The following is a 15480-nucleotide window of genomic DNA, read 5'->3' on the forward strand; positions in this document are numbered from 1 at the left end:
GACATTAATCCAAAGATGTGATAACGTGTTTATCAGTTTAAATCAGTTGCTTTGTTAGATAAGGTTGGCACAATGTGCTTTGCCCATTCCATCCCCCAGTCAGTGAGTGAGTGGCTCAGATGGCTGAATGTGGGTTTCCAATGTCACCTCAGAGTCTGAGGGATCTCTTGGCAATGTCAGGTGGGACTTTAGGCCTGCAGGAAACTTGGACTTTCCTGGGGTGCAGCTGGAGGCCAGACAGGACACCCTTGAAAGCTGAACATGGTCTCAGAGACTCATCTGGAGGCTGAATTCCTCCCTAAGTCACTTCTGGTCACTGAATCGATCGTGTGCATGTCACTGACAGAGCAAAACTTTCCGAAAGGAAAAGTTAATCACAAAACCCAGCTGAAATTGTACCTGTATCCTGTGGTTCTGACATGAAGTAGAATTATCACATGTAAAAGATACAAGGAAGTGTGAAGTCAAATCATAACATTTTTTCTAAGTACCTATTTTTATATATATATATATATATAATATTTTGAGGTCCAAATTTGATGCTTCTTCAGCTGATAAGAACATCGGTGACAAAACTAAATATATTTGAAATCAGCACATTTCTTCTTTTTGTTTGTTTGTTACTGCAAAAACTAAACAAACCCTAAATGCCCACCTGTGTCCTCAAGTGGGAGAGACCTACTTTCAGCTCACTCTTCAGTGAATATTTAGTCATTCTTATGAAGTGGAAAGGCCTCAAACAGGAAGACTGCAGGAGGGAAGAGGGCATCCAAAGAGTAGCCAACAACCTGTTGCTCAGCCCACTTTACCAGGAGATCTGTAGCTTGTACTTTTTGTTTTAAAAGCTTCCATTTCAAAAAAATTTTGGCACTCTTTAATTACCTCTCCTGGGTGTAATTCCCAAAGAATCTATGTTTTGATCTCCAGTGATTTTGTCTGTTCACACTTCACAGATCTCTTGTTGTCTACTTTACTAAAAGATCTCCACTTTGGGTTAAAGTTTGAGGGGGTTTGTTTTGTTATTTTCCCCATTCCTTTGCTTTCAATAGTGAAAAATGAGCAAAGAATACTTTAATTGCCCTTTTTTTTTAAAATGACATCATAAAGCAGCCTTGAAGGATGGGCTCTTTATAAAGATCTGTGCTCCTTTATCTTACTTCATATCTCTGTCTGTAGCTTTCTTCCCATGTATCCATCTCAAAGTTTAGGATAAGCAGGGACTGCTGCACAAAGTCACCTCTCCAGGAAAGCCAGAGCATCTCCCAGGGCTCCAGGAGAGCAGTTCTCCTCCAGCTGCTGCATTTCGTGTTTGTTTTCCTAAACTTGGCTTCAGTGGCAAGTGCTGACTGAGCAGCTGAGCCAATGACTGTGAGCTGCCAATCCAGCAGGTTCATTAGCTGATTGTGGTACTAACTGTAACTCATTATCTGGGTTCACGTTCCCAAATGTCTCCCATAATTTGCCCTCATAGAAAGAGTAAACTGTCAATATTAAGTGAAACCCTCAGTTATCTGAAGGGTGTGAGAAAGATAAAAGGGTGAAATCCTGGTAGAAAGTGAATTTACATCCTAAGTGATAAAGCCAAACGAGGTCAGGCTGATACCACCTGATGCAAGGTGCATTCATGATTTTTTTCTCCACCATCTCCCAGTCACTGATACAAAGCAACAATATGCCAGTTACTTATAAATATCAGATCCCAGTCATCTGTACTTGATGCTATTTTAAACTCTTCCACGTGAGAAAAATGGTTAAAAATAAAAATACAACCTTTTTATTCTTCTCTAAATGTTCTGTTCAGTTCTTCACACTGAGAGAATCACAGACCTGTCTATAAATATCTAACCCAGATCTACAATTGCTTGTTAAAAAGAGGGTGTTTGGTAGAAAATTGAATGAAATACAAAGTGTCTTTTATTATATTTTTATTACAGACCAGATGTGGCCTCTCAATTTACCCTCTATCATTTGGAGATGTACATTCACCAAGAACATTGCATGTGTGCATATAAATATTTTGATGTTGTCATGGAATAATAAAGGGTAATTGATTAGAAAAATCCCTATGGGATTTTCCACTTAAGAGCACATTGCTGTTTTAGCACTATTGTCTTCAAACTAAACATGTATGAATGCATCTATTTTGATTGATCCCAAACAAAAAGCAGCAGTAAACAGGCAAGGATTTGGCTTTTGCTCAATGAATAGCACTGGCAAGTTGAATGAAACTCGTGCAGCCAAGAGGTCCAGAAAGCTGTGTATTAGATGCTGCACCTCACCAGACAAACACTGCTCCCTTCAAATGAGAGCCTGCTCTGAGATGGGATAAATGGGACCTCCCTGACAGGGAAGAGGGAACAGAAATCCCATCAGATCATCACACCTCCCTCACACTACCCTTTACTGTTTCCACACAAATTATTCATTTTCAATAGGTATTTGTGTCTTTTCAGTCTCTCTGTATACAAGGAACAACATTTAGAGTACTGAGCTAAGGAATTGGGTTTCTCTGCTGTTTGACTTTGGCATTTAATCATCTGTAAACACTATTTGGAGAGATATATATTTCTCTTTAAATTCCTGTGGGAGCTTAGCTACATGTAGTGCAATCAATACATGCTGAAAGGCCCTAATTGAGAATTTCTGGATGCAGGACAAGGTGAGACTGAAGAAAACTTAGACATGTCTGCTGGTGCATTTGTCAGCTGAGTTTCATTTTAACTCTGCCATTAATCAACAGCAAGTTCCCATATGGTGGTGTTTGAATAAAACCCCTGAACTTCTCAGGCCTGTTCCATTACTCAGGTACTGCATGTTCATAATTCCTTCACTCCAGCAGTTGATTTACAGGGGCCTCCCCCAAAACTGCAAGAAAGTGTTTTGTTAAAGCAACTGTAAATGCCTACAACAGCTCTCTCTGTAGAGAGCACACGAACAAAGATCTTCCTCCCCAGGATGATGGTGGCTGATGCTGTTATTTCTGCCACAGTTGGGTAGTGTGTGGAAGATGCCTTTTCTCACATATCAAGTACTATACTAAAGATACATGTAATGTGACAGTTTCTATAGTAACTACTTGTTCTTTATGGAATTGCAGTTAAGCCTGTACACCTTGTTATTGTTCTTTTATCCTATTATCCAGACTACTCAGTTACCACAGATACATTTTTTTATTCTATTCCCTTGCCAACATAACTATATCAGGGATTTATGCACTTGGAAGTAAAGAGTGCCTCTGAAAAACAAAACACTATTAAAAGTTTTAAATTGACCACTATCTGATCTTACAGATGCACCAAGACATGTGAGCATGTATCCTGAAAGCTAAAATTTTGAAATCGAACTGTAGAGGTATTTTTTATTACAGCAGGGCAAATTTATGATCTGAACATTATTGTTTTGCTGGCAGAACAATACAAGTTAGGTATATGGCATTTCTTTTTTAAATGCTAGGAGTTTACCAGAACAACTTTGCCAGTCCAGATGTACTGGCAAACTCTTCTGGTGTGAACAACACCTAAGATTCTGTACTTATAGGAAAATTTCCTTCACATGGTATACTGATTTTTACATGGAAGTATTTCATTATTATAATTCATCAGTGTGACAGCTCTGCTGATAATATCAGTACTGGAAGTGATATCATTTACAGGAATCAGATGCTTTCTGTGCTGTATTATGTTGGTCTTATTGTGGGAAAAATGCCTGCATCCCGTGTGTGTGTGAGTGTCTGTTGCTATCTCCAGCTGAAGTGTATCAGCAACAAATCATGCCTATAAAATTAGCAGTGTAGGGGGAAATCAGCTATCTGATCAGGGCTGAAGACTCAACAATGCAACTAGTACTGTAGCTAAAAGGAAAAAGACACAAGGAAAAATGTAAAATATAAATTGGGTAAATCCATTAATGAGATAAAAAGAAAATGATACTCATCGTTAATTTAAAAAAGCCGTAGTAAATTACACATATACAAACGCAAAAGGCAGAAAGGCAAAAGCAGAAGGAAACATATGCCCAATACTGAGAGCAACTGAGTGATGGAAGGAAAGCAAACAGCAGGTAAATCCCATGTAACTAAAGAAACTGTTTTTTCTCCCGTCATTGCATCATTCCAACACGTATGCGACTTGTTCCCTCTAAAACACGCGTGGTGACAGCACCGCTGACCCTCCCAGCCGAGCCGGGCCGTGCCCCGCCGCAGCCCCGGGCCGGGTGCGGGCAGAGCCCGCGGCACAGGCCGGCAGCGCGGCCGTGCCCGCACATTATGTAATGCGCGAGTGCGGCGGAGCCAGAGCCGGGAACGAGCCCCGAACCCCTCGTCACCATCGGCTCCTTCTGCGCCGCGGCGGGGCGGGGGCTGCGGGGCCGCGGGGGCTGCGGGCCCGGCCGCCCCCCGGGCGGCAGCAGCAGCGGAGCGGGGCTGGAGCGCAGCCGGAGCCGCCCGCCGGCCGCGCCGCCCCGCCCGCGGTACCCCCGCGGTTGGCGTGGAAACGGGCTGGAGCTCCGGCTCCTCCTCCAGCGCCAGCCCCGCGCTCCCCCTGCCCGGCTCCCCGGCGAGAGCGCCGAGCACCTCCCTGTCTCCCGCGGGGGGCCGCCGGACAAGTGCTCCCACCGCCGCCTCTAGAAAATCCCGGGGTTTTACGGTTGTGTTTCGTAGGGAGAAGATGGGAAAGGGCAGGTTCCTGCTCCTGCTGGGGCTGTGGGGTTAGTCCCTGCAGTCGTGGTGTGTCTGCTCGCGGCAAATCGCAGATGCTGATGTGAAAAAGGGCCAAAGCAGAGGAGAGGCGTCAGTGGATGCGAGCGTTTGTACTGATGGATTGAGGAGGTGGAGGCTGCCTGGTGCTGGAGAGGTGAGTGCAATATTCCGCATTTCTTTCTCTCTTAAATCAGTTTGGTGATGAACATTTCCCTCTCTGTATATTGCCAAAATAAAAAGGCACTTCTAAAGCAAGAAGAAAAAGATGTCATTTTGCAACAATAAGCTATGATTTTGCTGGATGGAAAAGATGAATGTCACTGTGAGGTAGGAACATTTCACTGTGTGTAGAGAAAAAATAGTAAGGGGAGGCAGGCTGCTGATCCAGTGAAAATGACCTTCTCAAGGGATACTGGCCTTCTGTCAGCTGCTGCTTCATCTTGGGCCCTTTTTCACAAAATTAAGTCATCTCCCTTTCCTAACCTGGATTATAACCCATTAATATCCAATACCTGAGCCTTAATAAGATCTGTTGCGTTCTCTTAATGATTGAGAAAGATAATAATTCTGCCTGTTGGGAGAAGAACCTCCACGCTATGTAGCACCTCCTCCCAGGGAAATGCAGCCTGGCCACCGTTCTGCCAGAAAAGACTCCTGCTGCCCAATTTCTGTAACAAACCCTCCCAGTAACAGGCACATCTGCTCATTCTAAGGCTGTGTGGCTCTGCAGAGCCTGGATGCGCTCCCTGCCCGTGTGTGCCCATGCATGTGAAGGAATGAGGAGGGTTTATATTAATCTGCACCTGTGGACGGCTCCCATCTGCAGTTGGGAACCACAAGTTTTTCAGTATCTTTGCATTTGCATTTTGGGTGAGTGATTCATGCACAAAACCCCCAGCCCTTCAATGTGAGCTGAGAGAGCTGCAGACAAATATGTGTCAGTTTAATTTCTGCTGATAGTACTGATCTGCTTTGGCTGTTGCACTGTAGGAGCTGTTTAACGTGTGTTCTTGCGGTATTTATTCTGGAAGCTACTGACCTATCTCGGCAACATTTTCCTGGGAAGATCTGAGAAAAAAATCATTAGTTTTCCCTTTGGCATTTCTTTGTATTTCTTTATCTCCACTTTCTGATACCCTTCCAGCCACAATTTGGTTTTTATTTGGGCTCCGTATTTCGCGCCATTGTGGGTCACACCCTTCGAGCGGCCGCCAACATTTCATCCAGAGAGTAATGCCAGCAGGTCACATATTCACAGTGCTGTGAACATCTACCTGTGGATCACAAAGGAGCAAAAACGAGAGAGTGTGTTTTGTGCTTGGGGGAATTTTCCTCTATGGACATAGAGGTTTGAGGTCCAGGCTGATGGTTGAGGTGCTGTTAGAGGCAGAAACAGTCACTTTTCCTCACCAGGGCACACATTTGCAAGCTGAGCAGATGCAGCTCTGCAGAGCTGAGAGCGTTGTGCCATTAACTTGCCTGTCTCCTACAAATCATTTGTTTGGAAGCTATCATGCAAAAAGCACAGCTCCCTGCCCTTGGGTAGAGGACATTATTACAGGAGAGGCCTATGTGTACAGAAGGATGAAGTTCCAGTCTTCAAGAAGCCAGTGACAGGTGTAATCAAAACAAAACATCTTAGTTATAAGGCACATTTAGGAGAAAAACTCATGCTATCTCTCATTACCAAAGCACTGACTTGCATTTTCAGAGCAGAATCCCCTTCTGTGTGCATATACATGCTTATAAAGAAAAAAAGCTGATTAATTCTGTGTAAGCCACGGAAATTTCATTCTGACAATGGACCTTACAGAGATGAATAAACTCTGTGTGCTACATAAAGAATGCTGCACCTCTGGCTGAGGATTATGTGCTTGTCACTTCATAGGCCACTGGTGAACAGAGTTGAATAACTCTTCTGGAAGTACTACCTTGAATTTTGTAAGCCTCCAGTACAGTTTAGTGTTTCAGCTACAGGCCTTGGTTTTGAATTTAACAGTGATAATTTAAAAATAACCAGCCAGGTAGCTCAGAAGGACCGAAGTGAAAGTGTTCTGGTTATCTCAGTTCTGCTTACACAAAGGTATGGTAAATTTTAAGAAACCTAAGCAGAAACACAAACCAAAAATTTGTGCCTTCTTCTCAAGGAATCTACCTGCTAAGGGAAGGGGATAAGGATAATAGACAATTCAGCAGGCAACAAAAGCTTAAAGCCTTAAATGGTGAAGTCAGCTCTTCCTCTGCAGCTTAAGCAGATGAGGATTTTGCCAGCAGATAGTCCTGGGTGATACACGGCGGCGAGGCAAGAGGAGAGAACGATGTCTTCTTCTTTCTCCCCCTCCAAGAACTAAAGAAAAATACTCTCAATTCCTTTGGGTTAAGTCACAGCAATTCCCCTTGTTTCAGAAGAGATTCTCCAGATTTATGTAACTGAAATTGGGAGTTGAATCTCACTAGTTCTGTGTAAAGTTTTGGTCCCTGGAAGTTTTGTCCCTGATTTCAGTGGCAGAGCCCAGGCCAGCAGCCACAGTTTCACTGACCGGGTTCCCCTCTAGGAACAACCATGTTGAACAGTTTTGGAGCTGATTTCAGTGGGGTCACAGGCTCAGGGACAAATTCAGTAACTCTTTACTTGCATCATAAACTCTAATTCATAAATTATCAGTGATTTGAATCATATCCTTTTTACTGAGAAAACTGGAGTGTTATTCCCACAAATGCTGTTAAGGTTGGTGTTACACCTTCAGCAGCAACAGCTTCTACAGAAGCAATTAACTATTTTCTTTTATCTAAGAGGATAAAAGCAAAGTCCTTAAAAATCAAAATATTGGCATACTTAGATAAAATCGTATTTATAATTTGAGACAAATTGTCTTATTTTTATTAAAAAAGAAGGCTTAGTTTTGTTCTTTGTGATCCCCAAAGTATCCAGAATAAATCCACATCCATTACTAGTTAAAACAGATTCCCTTCACTCTAACTGAGAGAATAATTTGACTTATATTTTGTAAGTTATATTCAAATTCACATTTTTATTAAACTTTCCAGAACCCAAAAGAGTGGTGATTAAGAAGTCCAAATTTCAACTACCATATTGATGAGAGAATAATCCCAAAAGGGAGAAACTAGACTGTTCCAAGCTACCAAAACTGATTCTCTTTGAAAAGTCCCCTGGCAATTTAAGGTATGTGGAATAGACAACATGACAGAGAAGAGCTAAATTCAGCTTTATTTATTCTGTTATTAAATCTGGAGTTGATACATATTAGCAAGTTAAATTCTTTTAGCTTTATTCAAGTGTAATCAAGGACAGAATTTAACCCTTGAAATGAAAGCTACAGAGAAAATACTCTTCTCTCAACTGTTGCTTTTCCCTAACGCTGAAGGGCACTGGTGGGGTGGGATGGAAGGAACAGGTCAGTGACGGGGCCATCACTTCTGGGTTACCTGGACTTCAACATTCGTTACTATTAAAATACATGTAAAATCACAGCTAACAAAACAAATGGCAAAATTTCAGAAGGCACCAGCTTTCCATGTGTTTTTTTTATTTCTGCAGCTCAGAGAATTTTCTGTGGTTCAGCAGAAACTTGGGTGTCCCCAGAATCCCATTTTATTGTCTAGTGCTGGACATCCAATGTGCTGTTAGAGAACAGAGTTTTACTCAACAAATCCTTTTTCCCTCTGCCCTTGTTTTCTCTTTAAGCCCCTTGTACCGGAGAGTTGTTTCTCCTCTGGATTGCTAAGTCATCACATCAAAAAGACAAATGTGATAACATTTCCAGACAGGTCTCCATTGCAGAAATAGCCCATGAAATTACCAGTGATGGTGTTGGCCAATGGAGAAACATGAAGAGGCAGATCTGAAAAACTGAGTTCAAATTCTGATTGTTCATTTTGCTCACACACAGGAAGGATAACGACCAGAAAGCAAATAATAATTTCTTAGGAACTACAGCATGTTAATCTGATATTTTTACAGTCGATTTAATAAATAGTAATTCCCTGGACTTGGCAACTGGAAGGAATTATTCTCATCACTTTTCGATGCCGATAACATGGACATGTACACATGGAGCAGTTGTTAAGGCTTCCCTTTTAGGTGGTGGAGAGAGAAAGAGATTTCTACAATGGAATTAATCAGACTAGGTTTTGACCACTCTCTTGGTGTGAGATGAGCTGACCTCTGGCAGTGACTCCTCTGCACTGCCCCCGAGGGAAGCAGGCAGTGATCAGCTCTGAGGTGGCCACCTACATGCACATGCTAAATCTGGGCAGATGGATCCCACTCTTGCTGTCTATATTGTAATGTTTAACCAAGCTTAACTAGTTAATTATGAAGATATTTTCGTGGCTCACCATAAATATTTGTAAGTCATAACACAGTTGCTGTTCCCTACTGACCCTGTTTCCTTGCTAGGAGCTGGGCTGGTGCACCGGCCTCCTGCTCTGGCTGTGTCTCACCAATGGGATTGGAAAGACTTCCCTAAAACACGACCAGGAATCCAAATCTTTTACCCAGTTTTCCCTAGTAATCCAGGCAGTATTCTAGTTTATATTCCCAGTATTTTCCAACCTTATCCAGCCCATGTGGAGTAAGCACCTTTATCTTCACAAAGCGCCAAGGCAAACACAGGCAGGCAGCGGATCAAGTGTTGATGCACAAATCCAGTTGACACAGTTGTGTTGTGGGAGGAAACAACACAATTGAGCTGAATTGATTACAATTCAGTGTCATGGCACAGGAACAAAAGCCCAGCTGGATGTTTAGCTGTGAGAGGGCTTGCTGTTTAGAGGGGTGTGCACCTGGTTATTATACTTCTTCTTTACAAGAGAAATATCTGTGTGATTCAAAAGGATACTTATGTGCCATCTAAGGGAACATCTTTCTGGCAATAATACAATTTGACTTGGGTTTTTTAAATAAGCAGTTTCTTCTCTGAATATTACCAGCCCAAGTCACATAATCCAAATATTTGGAATGTATTAACAAAATATGATTTCTTTTGGATATACAATATCCATTTATACAAATATGTGAATTAGAGTGTTATTTTCAGTTCAGATGGCTTATGAGAAAAGAAAGACCAGAGTATTAGCTGTTGCCCTTCTATGTTTATGCTTTGGGATTCAAACCAATACTACAGAAAAGTTTTTTTGTATCATTTAAAGCACTAAGTTCATTAAATTAGTGCATATGATGCTAAGCAAATTAATTCTAAACTAAAATATACCAGAATAAACACTGTTGCACTGGAGCATCTCTCTGTACTACCAGGGAGTTTATAGTGTCCCACTAAATACCTTGGCAGGAAGATTTTCTCTCAAGATGCCCTTCTGTGCCTGGCCTTGTAAATCTGGGAGAGTTTGGGGTACTATGATAGAAGCCCTTTTGTCGTGGGAAGGTATTTGTATATTCTTACAATTGCTAAGAACCTACAGAGCTTTCATTTTGTATTGCTCAGTAATGGTGGAACCTCACCTTAATCAGTCATTTCAGAGTCATGTTTGAAACCTCTTTTTCAATCCATCTATGTCCATGAACAGATAAACTTACCTTAATTTGTAATTCAGTGACATTTATGTTGGTATTTAAAATGATAAGGCTAGCCTACTTCAAATTTGAACACTTGTTCTATTATCATATTGTTTCTGTCCCCTGACTGGATGTGCAGTAAGTCCTCTGATTATGTTTCATGCTGTGAATGTTCCCAGAAGCAAATCTGAACTTTGCCTCATGGCTGTGCTTACATAGGTGTGTCAAGTTTGCTTTTTGCATGCATGCTCTCAAAAAGAAATGGAATACTGAAGACTTTATGTATTTTTTTTTTTTTAAGTTACAGGAACAAATTTTTGGCTACTGATTGTAGAGATTAACAGTTGTTTTAAATCAGAAAAGATTTTAGGCTGCTGTTGAGATCAGTACTATATCAGTACAATATTCTTTGATCTCACAGGTCAAGTAAAAATATACAATGGTCTAAACAAGTGAAAGTATCAGGTCTCAACATCAACAGGAGGTAGGAATCTGTGACTGTTAACACTGCAGGTTACCTGGTTGTAACCACAGTCCTGAACAGTGCAAATTCTATATAACAGAAATTAAAACATTGATAAAGTAATAACCTACCCTATAGACAAAGCACTGAATTGTTGGCTCTGTTACAGTCCCGTTCTCTGTCAGTGCAAGGGGGTTATAAACTAAAATTAAATGTTTACAGAGGATATTACCCTGGCCTGTGACAAGAAAAGCCTCTCTCCTCGTTGTATCCATGGCCTGGCAATTCTACCCCTCTTCCTATTTCTGCAGTCAAGGAAAACAAGAACAGCCCCTGATATTGTGGCCTTTTGGGATGAGACCTGGAAACTGTTTTAATTCATGATGAGATTTAGGCAGCCCAACCTGGCTCTACAATGAAGGCTGGATCACAAAATATCATATGTTGAGAACATAAACTTCAGCCCAAGACCAGGAGTGTCTGAGTTTCTTTGTATTTTTGACTACTTTATGTTGCTTTTCTAGTTGTATCTTCTGATACTGGAGAGCAACGAACCCCAAGTAGAAAACATTGGAATATCCTAATCTGGAAGTCATTTAGGCACAATTTTTCTAAGAAATCTGAAAGAAATGGGTGATGCTTATTAAGCAAAAGGATGCTTTACAGGGAAGGTTTGGCGCACAGGGATATGGAACTCTGGGAGAACCTTTAACTAATGGGGACTTAATTATCAAATGGTGGGAGAACTTCTCAGACAGCAGGACAATTACCTTCCTTTTTACTCTCTGAGTGGTTCTACTAATAATATTATCTTACACTGAGAGAATTTCAGCCAAGTGGAATTCAAGTGAGTACAAAGACAGTAAGGCACTTTCTCATGATCCTATAATCTACATTGGTTCTATATGGACAGTACACCACAAAAAAAGGACCTCTAAGACAGACAAAAAATTAACAATTACCCATTATCACCTAGAGGACTACCTTTGACATACAGGGAAAAACCCTGCTCAAGAAAATATCTGTATTTAGGTGTTTAAAAAGTAATTTTATCTGGCATTATCAGGGAAGTGGCAAATTGAAAAAGGCAAGAGTTCTTGATCTTTTCAATTGATGGGAAAGCTCAGATCATTGTCCATGAAAAGCAACAGTTCCCATTCCATACCCAGGCTGTGAGTCTGAACTAAAGAGGTTTTACTGGGCTAGAGGTGCCTCCCTACATTATTCTGACTAGGATTACAAAAATGGGCTGACTGGAGACAAGTGATCAGTTTGGTTGTCAGAGTCAAAATAGGCTAAATTTGATTAACATTCTAAGAGTATATAGGAACTTCTGCTCATGGTATGACTTCTTATTCCTCACTGAAAATAACTTGGGAGTGAAAGAATTGAGACACTTTCCGGCTTTTTGCTGCAAAATTGTTTTTGAATAACACTGTCTTTTGATGACAACTAGCAGAAATGGCATTAGAAGTGTATCCCCTTAAATAATATAGAGTAACACAGGCAAATAGTTCAATTATTTCAAAAAGTACTTTTTAAAATAAAATTTGAACTTGCTTTGTCTCTGTTTGCAGCTGGTGTCTAAACTGCAGAGTAAATGATATATGGAGTGTCCACAGCCCCCAGAAATTAACCTGGTTTCATTTACTTTATGGTGAAATGTGAAAACATTAATAGAGAGAATTGTGAATGTATTATTGTCTTGACAAAATACAGTATCTAGGTGTCTTCATTCTGTATCTTACTCATGGTGTTGTGTTCCTCCCATTACAGGAGTCTGTAATTAATCAAATGCTCTGTACAATTGTAACTTTGAGTTTTGGATACTTTATGTTTTCATGATTAATCCATCAAGATTTATTCATAGATCTCACTGCAAGTTTAGATAAACAAGTCAACTCAAGAAAATAATAAAGTGTTTGTAAACACAGTTTGAAAGGAGGGCAGAAGGAATGCTGTCAATCTGCACAGCACTGTTCTTACTCAGCTATGAGATAGGGAGTGCAAATGGAATTCCTTAGACATGGTGTTTTTATCTGTCCTTGCCTATGTTGTGAAGATTTATAGTTGTTGGAGGTATGTTAAGAGTACATCAATCTCCTTGTTTACTCGGTATCTGCATCTGTTTTGTCAGAAGCATCAATTATAGATTCCATATTTTCTAAAATGTAATTTAAAGAATGTATTTTTCCAGAGTTCTCCAGTTATAAAATACATCTGAAATACTACTTTTCACTACAAATAACTTCTTAAGCTTGTATTAGGGTTGGTCAGGTGCAAGTGGAGATCAATAGAATATGAACAGTAGAAGGTCCCAATATACTTTGGGAGGAGGAGGCTGCTAGTGAGTGTGTGTCAGTGGCATTGCATCCTAATGGGATTGCTGCCAGCTGGAAGAGATTGAAACAAGGTTGGAATTGCTGAGAGGTGGGTTGGGCTGAAAGCTGTGTCAGCTGTGAGCTCTGTGACTGTGGCCTGCTTTTGTGCCTTTGGTAGAGTGGGAAGACACCTTAGCAGGCATTCTCCTGGAGTTGAGAGGTAGGAAATGTTATGTGCCTTGGTTTCTGGAATGCCTGTAGCTTTTTGGGTTAATAGCAGATCATGAGTTGTTCTCTTACTACTAAGATGCATCCTGGAGGGGAATTTTTCAGCCTGGCAATGACAAAGATGGAAGATGTTTGAAAGTCACAGATGGCATTAAGAGGCAGTAACCCTTGTAATCTTTTCATAGTTACAATACTAATTTTAATACCTCAGTTTAACAGTCTTGAGGAATGCTCTAAATGAACCAAAACACAGCTATGATTTTAAGCACAGTTCTCCTGGAAAGCTCTAAGTAGTTACTAGGCCAGGAATGATATGAATCCTAACCAGGAGTACCTGAGACCACTGAGAATGCAGAACCCCCACCCCTGTCAGCTCTCAGAGGTGTCCTTGTACTCCTTTAACAAAGCTTTCAAGATAAATCACTGTTCTGCTGTGCATTGTGAATATTGGCCCCCACTTGGTAAATCTGCTTTCTGAGTTCCGTGTGGATTGGGAAGCTGGAATCCAGACAATTGGGAAGCTGGAATCCAGACAATTGGGAAGCTGGAATCCAGACAATTGGGAAGCTGGAATCCAGACAATTGGGAAGCTGGAATCCAGACAATTGGGAAGCTGGAATCCAGACAATTGGGAAGCTGGAATCCAGACAATTGGGAAGCTGGAATCCAGGCAGCTCCAAGAGCTTTTGCTCTGTTCTGACCGAATATGCCTTGCTGAGACATTTGTGTGTGACCTGTCCTCTGAAGGATGGGTGTGCTCTGGGGAACCTCCAGCATTTGTATTTTGTTGTCCCAGGTCTGTGCCTGTTTCCCATCGTTGTTTTTACAAAAGTATCAACAATAGATTTTTAGCGAGCGAAAAGATGGTGAGTCATCTGCTTTTTTGCTGCATCTCATGTGTGTGAAACACGGAATGCTAACTAGGATAGTTAGGAATCAGGGGTAAAATTCCAGCTTTATGTGCCATCTTAATAGTAGGATAGAGTGTTAGCATAAGTATTTTTTCCCGGTAATATGAGAAATGAATAACTAAGGATCCATTGCTGAATAATGAATAAACTAAAGGCTCGATTAGCACCTTTCAGCTTTAAGATAATTTTAGTGCCACAGCTATTTGAGTCATGAAGAGATGTCACTGAGAGTAAAATGAACAAAAGAGCAGCCATCTGAAATGCTGCTGCTGAACCTGTGCTGTGAGGGTAGTGTTGTGTGTTTGGCTGGTTAGCAAAGCTCTCCCTTGAGCTGTTAGGACATCCTCAGGCAGAAGAAAACCTGCCAAATTTGGGGGTTTTACTATTAACAGTAGCAGTAGATCATGTGTGTAGTATGATAAATGAACCTGTCAGTTCTCAATGTTTGATTCAAGAGCCTACTTGAAACAAAATGAACGAAATGGTAAGGGTCACAAAATGGTGAGCTGATAACTGTGTGCTTAAAGAAGGGAAGATGATTCTAGCTGAGAGCTGATACAAAAGGGAAACTCTTCTGACCTCAGCAAAGGAGAACTTGTACAATAGGAGAGACAAATTATTTGCAGACAGAATCAAAGGGCTAAGGGATTAGTAAAAATATAGAAACTTTAGTTGCATGACTAGTAAGTTTGCAGGACTATAGAGAATAAAAAATTTGTGATTGGGGGGAAAATATCTGAGTGGTGAAAATGCCCTTACATACAACACAGCTTGAATAGGAGCAGTAATTACCCTCCTTCCCTTCTCTCTACACACACAGAGGTGTACACAAAAAAGTACTTCAGGGTTAATGAAACACCAAAAAAATCATCAGTATGTGTAACAAAATTTGAAGCTACAACTGCTAATAGTACCAGTAGTAATACAGTTACCAGTGCACAGCTGAAAAATAACACAGGATCAAGAAAAAGTATTGGATTTTGATTTATCTCTAATAACAAAAATAAATCCAGGTATGGGCAGCTGAAAGTTAAACTGTTCCACTTCTTATCTATTCTGACAAGAGTTCTCAGCATAGATATTCGTGTATGAGAAGAGTATGAACCATGCACTAAATTTTCATCAGTAAAACCATCTCCATTGCTGGCACTTAGTATCCTGCTTGCAGTGTTTTTAAACACATTATGTTTATTTTCGTCCTGTTCAAAACCGGATACAGGCGCATTACAAAACCCACTCAAGTACAAACCCACTACTTTTTGTGGTAAGTAGATCAGAGCCACAGCACTTCACAGGGCTTGGGATGTTTTTATTCTCATTTTTCC

At 40.9% G+C, this 15480-nt stretch overlaps 2 protein-coding genes across 4 annotated transcripts in view; one reads left to right on the forward strand and one right to left on the reverse strand.

Annotated features, from left to right (window-relative positions):
* Nucleotides 1–15480, reverse strand: part of RSPH14 (radial spoke head 14 homolog) — a 75419-nt gene that overhangs the window by 11689 nt on the left and 48250 nt on the right. The gene's annotated exons all lie outside the window — the stretch shown is intronic.
* Nucleotides 4505–15480, forward strand: part of GNAZ (G protein subunit alpha z) — a 51832-nt gene continuing 40856 nt past the window's right edge. Inside the window, exon 1 of one of the 2 annotated variants that reach the window (XM_064675478.1) lies at nucleotides 4505–4850. The gene's annotated coding sequence lies outside the window, so the exon portion shown is untranslated. Of the gene's footprint in view, nucleotides 4851–7767; nucleotides 7881–15480 lie in introns of those variants that run through there. The other variant, XM_064675479.1, reaches the window with a different exon arrangement.

Source organism: Pseudopipra pipra, chromosome 18 (genome assembly GCF_036250125.1).
Source record: "Pseudopipra pipra isolate bDixPip1 chromosome 18, bDixPip1.hap1, whole genome shotgun sequence".
Lineage (NCBI taxonomy): Eukaryota > Metazoa > Chordata > Aves > Passeriformes > Pipridae > Pseudopipra > Pseudopipra pipra.